At 62.4% G+C, this 7,597-nt stretch overlaps 1 long non-coding RNA gene across 1 annotated transcript; it reads right to left on the reverse strand.

Annotated features, from left to right (window-relative positions):
* Window positions 1-416: 416 nt before the first annotated feature.
* Window positions 417-4,198, reverse strand: LOC142361518 (uncharacterized). The gene is made up of 3 exons (XR_012764149.1): window positions 3,504-4,198; window positions 1,305-1,414; window positions 417-631 (listed from the first exon to the last, which is right to left on the reverse strand). It is a non-coding gene; the product is annotated as an uncharacterized LOC142361518 (long non-coding RNA).
* Window positions 4,199-7,597: the final 3,399 nt, after the last annotated feature.

The following is a 7,597-nucleotide window of genomic DNA, read 5'->3' on the forward strand; positions in this document are numbered from 1 at the left end:
CGGCGCCGAACCCCCGCCCCTCCCTGTCCCCGACACGGACCCCGCCCTCCCGGGGGCTTTTCCCCGGGACGCGCTGCTCCATCCACCTCCCCCCCCAACCCCGCGCTCACCTTCTCCCTCGCTGCAGCCGCAGCCCGGCCACGGCTCCGCTCCTCCCTCGGCTCGCACCGGCCCCTCCACGGCCACCCCGGTCACGGCAGCACCGGGCCCTCCACCGGCAGAGGGAGGGGCCGTCGCCATCAGCCGTGCTGCCCACACCTGGGGCTCCCCCGGCCCCGGGCCCACGACTGGAGCCCGGCAGGAACAGGGGGCCGTCGCCCCTGCCCCACAGCCCGTCCCCTCCTCCCTTGGGCTCTGGCACAGCCCCTCGTCCCGTGCAAACCAAGCACAAATGCAGCCGCGAGGGCAAAAGGGACCGCAGGTCTTTATTAGTCACGCACCCAGCCAGTCCCGGGAGCTGCTCTGCTCCGGGGCTCGGGGCCCCCGATGCTCCCTCTGCCCCTCCGACACCTCGGCAGTCCTTCCCGCAACTGCGCCCGTTGCTCCAGCAGGGAACAGTCGGTCAGTCGGCTCCCGGAGCGATGCGCTGTTCGGCAGAGGCCGCCAAAAATGAGGAGCAGGGTGCAGGCCACTACAAGAGAGGAGAAAAGTGACAGATGGCTGGACAGCGGCGGTGTAACGAGAAAGCACGAAGCAGGGAAAGGGACAGCGAGAGAAGCACGGGGACAGGCAGTCCCACAGAGATGGAGAAAGAAGCAGCAGGAAGAGAGGAAGAGTGGCAGCAGAAAGAAGAAGAGGGAGCAGGACAGAGACCGAAAATGAAGAACGGGGAGCAGGAAGGAGATGCAAAAAAAAACCCTGTAGCATTGAAAGAGGAAAAAAGAATAGCGGCAGGGACCTGGGCAAAGAGAGATGAGGAAATAGAATAGAATAGACATGGAGAAAGCAGTAGATCTGTGACGCGCTATGGAGCCGAGAAGGAAGGCCTCAAATCAAGGGACAAGGAGCCAGACAAAAGAGCACCAGAGACAGCAAAAGTACTGACAGGCTACAGAGCAGGAGGAAAGCAAAAGTAGTAACCGGGAGCTGAACAGAAAGAGGGGAAGAAGGAAAAAAACGCCACGGGCTGCAGGGCAGAAAGAGGGAGGACCTAAAAGATGGGGACAAGTCAGAGACAGATGGAGAAAGAAGGTACACAAGAGCAGAAAAAAAAATAATCGTAGCAGTGTGGGAAAGAGAGGGAGCCAGGGGAGGGCCCAGGATGCAGAAGAGGGGTGACAGGGCCCCGAGGGCCCAGGACTCACCGCAGCTCTCACTCTCGGTGCTGCCGGGAGACTTGGACACTTCAGATGCTTCTCTCTCCTTCTCTCTTCCCTTCTTCTTCTGTAACTCAAATCGTTTGGCTCGCCTCCACCTGAGAGAAAATGCATGTGGTTGTCTTAGAGCTCATACGAGACGCGGCTTCCTAGACAAGAAGCCTCACTGCACACTGTATGCAGGAATAGGACAGAGAAAGAGAGAGAATATGATGAGTGGGAAGCAGAACTCACAGATCGAGAGAGAACTTGAATCAGAGGAATAAACAAGGCAGGAAAGAGAGATAAAGACAGGGAAGAAGCCGGAAGAAAAGGGCCTTTCTGGCCTCTACTCACACCCCCCAGCCTCCCATCTCTTTCCAGCCTCCTTTTTTTCTGGCCTCTACTCTCGCCCCTGGCCTCCCACCCCTCTGCGGCCTCCCACCCCTCTGCGGCCTCCTTTTTTTCTTTCTGGCCTCTACTCTCGCCCCCGGCCTCCCACCCTGCTGCGGCCTCCCACCCCTTTCCGACCTCCTTCTTTTTCTGGTCTCTACTCTCGCCCCCAGCCTCCCACCCCTCATCAGCCTCCTACCTCCCATTTTGCTGGCCTCTACATAGTTCAGCTTCCCACCCCTCTGCAACCTCCTACCTCTTTCCAGCCTCCACTCCCCGCCCCAAGCTTCCCACCCCCGTCCCCACACACTGACAGAAAGAGAAAAACGACAGTGAACAGGGAAAAAGGTATTAAGAAACAAAGAAAGGGTCAGACGAAGAAGAGGGTGGTTAGGGTTGGAACCCCAACACAAACCAGCAAGGGGCTAGTGGACAGAGAGAGAGGAAGAGAAGAAAGGGCCGGGAAGCAAGACAGAGAAGGAGAGAAAGGCAAAAAGGGAGAGCCGGCTGGACAGGGACGTATAGCAAGAAACAACCAGACAGGCAGCAGGACAGAGACACAGAGACAGAAAAACCGGGGGACAGGAACCAGGACAGAGTGACGGCGAGAGGAAACAAGGGCCAGGGAGCAGGACAGCGATGGAGAAAGAAGCACTGTGGCAGCAGGGTAGAAAGAGAAGGAAGAAAGGCCAGAAGAAGGATGGGGAATGACAGAGAAGGGAAAGAGAAGGACAAGGAGCAGGACAGATTGTCAAAGAAAGGGAGTGGGACAAGGTGATACTGAGAGAGAAAAAGGGGACAGGGAGGCAGGATAAAGTGAAAGACAGGCAAAAATAAGAGACAGGGGAGCAGGACAGAGACGGAGGGGGAAACGCCTCGGCTGGGCAGCAGGAGAGAGAGGCGGAGAAGGGAAAAAACAGCACAAAACCTGGGACGGCCAACCTGGGTGGGCGGGGAGCAGGTCAGAGAGCCGGAGAAAGGAAAAACACTGCTGTGGAGCAGCAGAGGGGAATGGAGAAAGAAAGAGAGCGAGGGGGAGCAGGGCAGAGAAACGGAGAGAGAAAATAAGTGACGGGGAGCAGGGCAGAGCCCTAGGAAGACGAAAATAAGACACGGGAGAAGACCGAGGAGCTCAGAGAGAAAGAAGGGTCGAAAGAAAACGCCAGAGAGGTAGAGAAATCAAGAAAAACAGGGACGAGGAGCCTTGCAGAGACGGAGCACGAAAATGTTGGGCCGGTGAGCGCGAAAGAGGGAGAGAGAGACAGGGGCAGGGGGAGGAGATGAAGAAGAAAGGAGAGACAAAGATGGCAATGGAGCACAGGACACACAGGCAGAGAGAGAAAAAGGACAGTGAACAGGAAAAAAGGGACCGAGAAACAAAGAAAGGGTCAGATCTAGACAAAGAGACCAAGAAGAGGGGAGGCGGGGGGGTGTGTGCAGGGAAACCCCAAAACAAACCAGCAAGGGGCTACAGGACGGAGAGAAAGGGCCATGAAGCAGGACAGAGAAGGAGAGAAAGGCAAAAAGGGAGAGCTGGCTGAACAGGGACGTATAGCAAGAAACGACCGGACAGGCAGCAGGACAGAGAAACAGAGACAGGGAGCCGGCTAAAGAAATTCTGGAGGGAGAAAAAGAGGGAGAGGTAGCAGGACACAAACACAGACAGAAGACGGGAGGTACAGGGAAAGGGAAAGAAAAGGAAAAAGAAAAAAAAACCAAACAAAACAATCACAGCAGCATGGGAGAGAGAAGGATCCAGGGGAGGGCCCGGGACGCAGAAGAGGGGCGACAGGGCCCCGGAGGCCCGCCACTCACCGCAGATCTCGCTCTCGGCGCTGTCGGGAGACTCTGCCGCTTCAGGCGCTTCTCTCTCCTGCGCTCCTCCCTTCCTCTTCCGTAAGTCCGGTCGCTTGGCTGTCCTACACCTAAGAAAAAACGCGCATGTGTCGCGGCTCTCAGGACACGAGGCTCCCTAGGCACGTAGCCTCGCTCGCTCACGCGCTCCACAACCGTACCATGCTGCTGCTGGTGACACATACAGACCCTGCGGGACACGCTGGCGGCCTGGCCTGCTGCAGGCTACCAAGAGGGAGCCTTCCTCACCCGCAGAGGCAGGCTCTCTCCTGCCTGCGGAGCCAGGCAGCTTCCAGCCAGGTGGCCTTCCATTTTTTTTTCTTCTTCAGCCTTCTCGGGACTCTCCAGCTTCAGCCCCGCCAGCTCCCATCCGCAGCCACTCAACGGTCCGCCTCTCCCTTTTCGCCCCCACGACGCCAGGAGACCGAGGCCCGGCACACACAGCCCTCACAAGCCTGGAGCGGGCGCAGCCAACGGCATCCCCAGGGCAGGAACGGACAAACGCGTCCTCAGCGCGGCCCCTGCCACAGAGAAAGAAGCAGCGGCGACCGCGTTAAGGGAGGCCGAGGCACGCTCGAGGCCCAGTGTGCCGCCCGCACCACGGGCCTTGGGGGAGGCCGGGGGCTCCGGGACAGGCTTCAGGGGACGTGCTGGAGCTGGGGGCGGCTGCGCGGGGCGAGCGGGGCCGGGGAGCGCTGCCGAGTTGGGGGGGGGTGCCCGCATCCTTCCCCCCTCACCCTGCGTCACCTCCCGCCTCTGGCCCCGGGGCTGCCCGCACCCGCCTCGCCTCCAGCGCACCGGCAGCCTGCCGCAGCGGGCGGCTCGAAGCTTCCCGTCCCACCACCCTCGGGCAGCCACCACGCACCCCCGCACCCGTCGCAGGGGAGCCCGCGCCTCACGGCTGGCCTCTCCGCTCCCCCGCCGCCCCGGCACCCGACACCAGGGCGCCGCCATGCTGCTGCGCCGTACCGCGCATGCGCCACGTGCCGACGGCGCGCCGGAGTGGCCAGTCCCCAGTCCCTGCGCGGAACGCCGGGCTGCAGTACCGCATCGCGGCCAGGGGACGGCGCCAGCGGACACGGCGCGGCGCCCACGCCCGGCCCCACCTCCGGGTCCAGGCAGCGCGCGCCGCCGGCAGGGGGCGGCGCCGCCGGCAGGGGGCGGCGCCTCCGCACGGCTCCGGGCAGCGCCCTGCCGCGCGCCTCCCGCTCCGGGCAGCCCCCGACTCGCGGCTGCGACACGGCGCCGCACCCCCGCCGCTCCTTGCCCCCGACCTCCCGGGGGCTTTTCCCCAGGACCTGCCACTCCATCCACACCCCCACACACCCCGCGCTCACCTTCTCCCTCGCTGCAGCCGCAACCCGGCTACGGCTCCGCTCCTCCCTCGACTCGCACCGGCCCCTCCACAGCCACCCGGGGCACGGCAGCACCGGGCCCTCCACCGGCAGAGGGAGGGGCCGTCGCCATCAGCCGTGCTGCCCGCACCTGGGGCTCCTCCGGCTCCGGCCCACGGCTGGATCCCACGGTGCCGTCATTGGGCAAACACAAAGACCCTCTGAAGCCGTTTGGGCATTTCAGCAAGCAGGCAGGCGTCCTTTATTGCAGCACCGGACACACAGGGCACGGCTCCTCCCAGCGCGCACAGCACCTGTGCCACTCGAGCGGCAGTACCGAATTTTGGTCACCGGGTGGCAGCAGCGAGCTCTTGGACACGGCGCCACCGCGCATTCGCGTCTCCCGAGCCGCAGTACCGAACTTTGGTCACCGGGTGGCAGCAGCGAGCTCTTGGACACGGCGCCACCGCGCATTCGCGTCTCCCGAGCCGCAGTACCGAACTTTGGTCACCGGGTGGCAGCAGCGAGCTCTTGGACTCGGCGCCACCGCGCATTGGCGCCACCCGAGCCGCAGTAACGAACTTTGCTCACCGGGTGGCAGCGGCGAGCCCTGCGGCACGCCCGGTCGAGGCGCGGCCGCACCGCTTTCTGGGGACCGGACGCAGCGGGAAGGCTGCAGAAAAACACACGGAACTGACCACAGAACTACCCTTCGTCCCGCGCAGCGGGGGCTGTGGCGGGACCAAGCACAACGCCTCGTCGCACATGCCCGAGAGCAATGCGGCTGCCCGGCAGCCGAGTCCCTGAAAACGACACCTCCCGGCATGCCCTGGCTAGCAGGGCTCGGCCGCCCGGCAGCCGGAAGACTACACCTCCCGGCATGCCCCGGGGAGTAGCGTGACCGACAGCGCGCCCCGCGCCCCAGCACTACAGCTCCCAGCACGCCGCGGGAGCTGCGGGCCTCGGCTTGCGGGGACACCGTGCCCGAAACGGCGCTGGACCCCCGCCGCTCCTTGCCTCCCACACGGACCCCGCTCGGCAGGTACCCTCGCCCGCCTCGGGGCTTTCCCCGGGACCCGCCGCTCCATCGACCGCCCCGCGCTCACCTTCTCCCTCCCTGCAGCCGCAGCCCGGTCACGGCTCCGCTCCTCCCTCGGCTCGCACCGGCCCCTCCACGGCCACCCCGGTCACGGCAGCACCGGGCCCTCCACCGGCAGAGGGAGGGGCCGTCGCCATCAGCCGTGCTGCCCGCACCTGGGGCGGCCCCGGCCCACGGCTGGAGCCCGGCAGGAACAGGGGGCCGTCGCCCCTGCCCCACAGCCCGTCCCCTCCTCCCCTGGGCTCTGGCGCAGCCCCTCGTCCCGTGCAAACCACGCACAAACGCAGCCGCGAGGGCAAAAGGGACCGCAGGTCTTTATTCAGTCACGCACCCAGCCAGTCCCGGGAGCCGCTCTGCTCCGGGGCTCGGGGCCCCCGATGCTCCCTCTGCCCCTCCGACACCTCGGCAGTCCTTCCCGCAGCTGCGCCCGTTGCTCCAGCAGGGAACAGTCGGTCAGTCCGCTCCCGGAGCGATGCGCTGCTCGGCAGAGGCCGCCAAAAATGAGGAGCAGGGTGCAGGCCACTACAAGAGAGGAGAAAAGTGACAGCGGCGGTGTAACGAGAAAGCACGAAGCAGGGAAAGGGACAGCGAGAGAAGGACGGGGACAGGCAGTCCCACAGAGATGGAGAAAGAAGCAGCAGGAAGAGAGGAAGAGTGGCAGCAGAAAGAAGAAGAGGGAGCAGGACAGAGACCGAAAAAGGATGGGGGAGCAGGACAGAGGCGCAGAAAAAACCTGCAACGGGCAGCACGACAGGAAGGGAGGAAAAAAGAATAGGGGCAGGGACCCGGACTGAGACAGATGGGGAAAGACAAAAAAAAAAAGCTACAAAAACAGGGCAGAGAGGGAGGAATGAGACAACATGGACAGGGAGCCGGGAACGCAAACGACGGAGGGAAGGGGCGAGGGTGGGCAGGACAACACGAAACAAACCACATAGCTACACGCTACAGGGAAAAGAGGGAAGACTTAAGAAGTAGGGAGCGGGAGCTGAACAAAAGAGAGCCAGAGAGCAAAAAGCCAGAGAGTAATGCGTACAGAAAGAAAGGGGGGGGGATTCTAAAACAGGGTCATCGGGGAGACAGACACAAGTAAGAAGGACAAAGGACAAAAGCAACAGGCTACGAGGTGGAGAGGGAAGAATCAATGAATATGGACAGAGCGCTGGCCAGAGAGAGACCGAGAAAGGCAAAAGATGGCACGGGTGACAGGGCAGAGAGGGAGGAATTTAAAAACCAGGCACAGGGAGTCGGACAGAGGGAAAGGCAGAAATAAAAGGAGAAAAAGTGACGGGCCACGGGGCAGAGAGGGAGGAATGGATAAAGAGCAACAGGGGACCGGACAGAGCACAATGGAGAATGGAAAAAAAGCAAAAGCACGCTCCAGGGAAGACGGAGGGATTGAAGAACCGCGACCAGGAGCTGGACAGCGAGACACAGAGGAAGACCAAAAAACCAACAAAACAAAACCAGTGATGGGCTACAAGATGGGCTGGGGGAAACAAAAAACAGCGCCAGGGAGCTGGACACAGAGAGATGGAGACAGACAGACCAATAGCGTGGGGCTACAGGGGGCAGAGGGACGAATTAAACACTGAGGACGGGGAGCCAGACAGAGAGAGAGG

The sequence above is a fragment of the Opisthocomus hoazin genome, chromosome 5 (assembly GCF_030867145.1).
Source record: "Opisthocomus hoazin isolate bOpiHoa1 chromosome 5, bOpiHoa1.hap1, whole genome shotgun sequence".
Classification (NCBI taxonomy): domain Eukaryota; kingdom Metazoa; phylum Chordata; class Aves; order Opisthocomiformes; family Opisthocomidae; genus Opisthocomus; species Opisthocomus hoazin.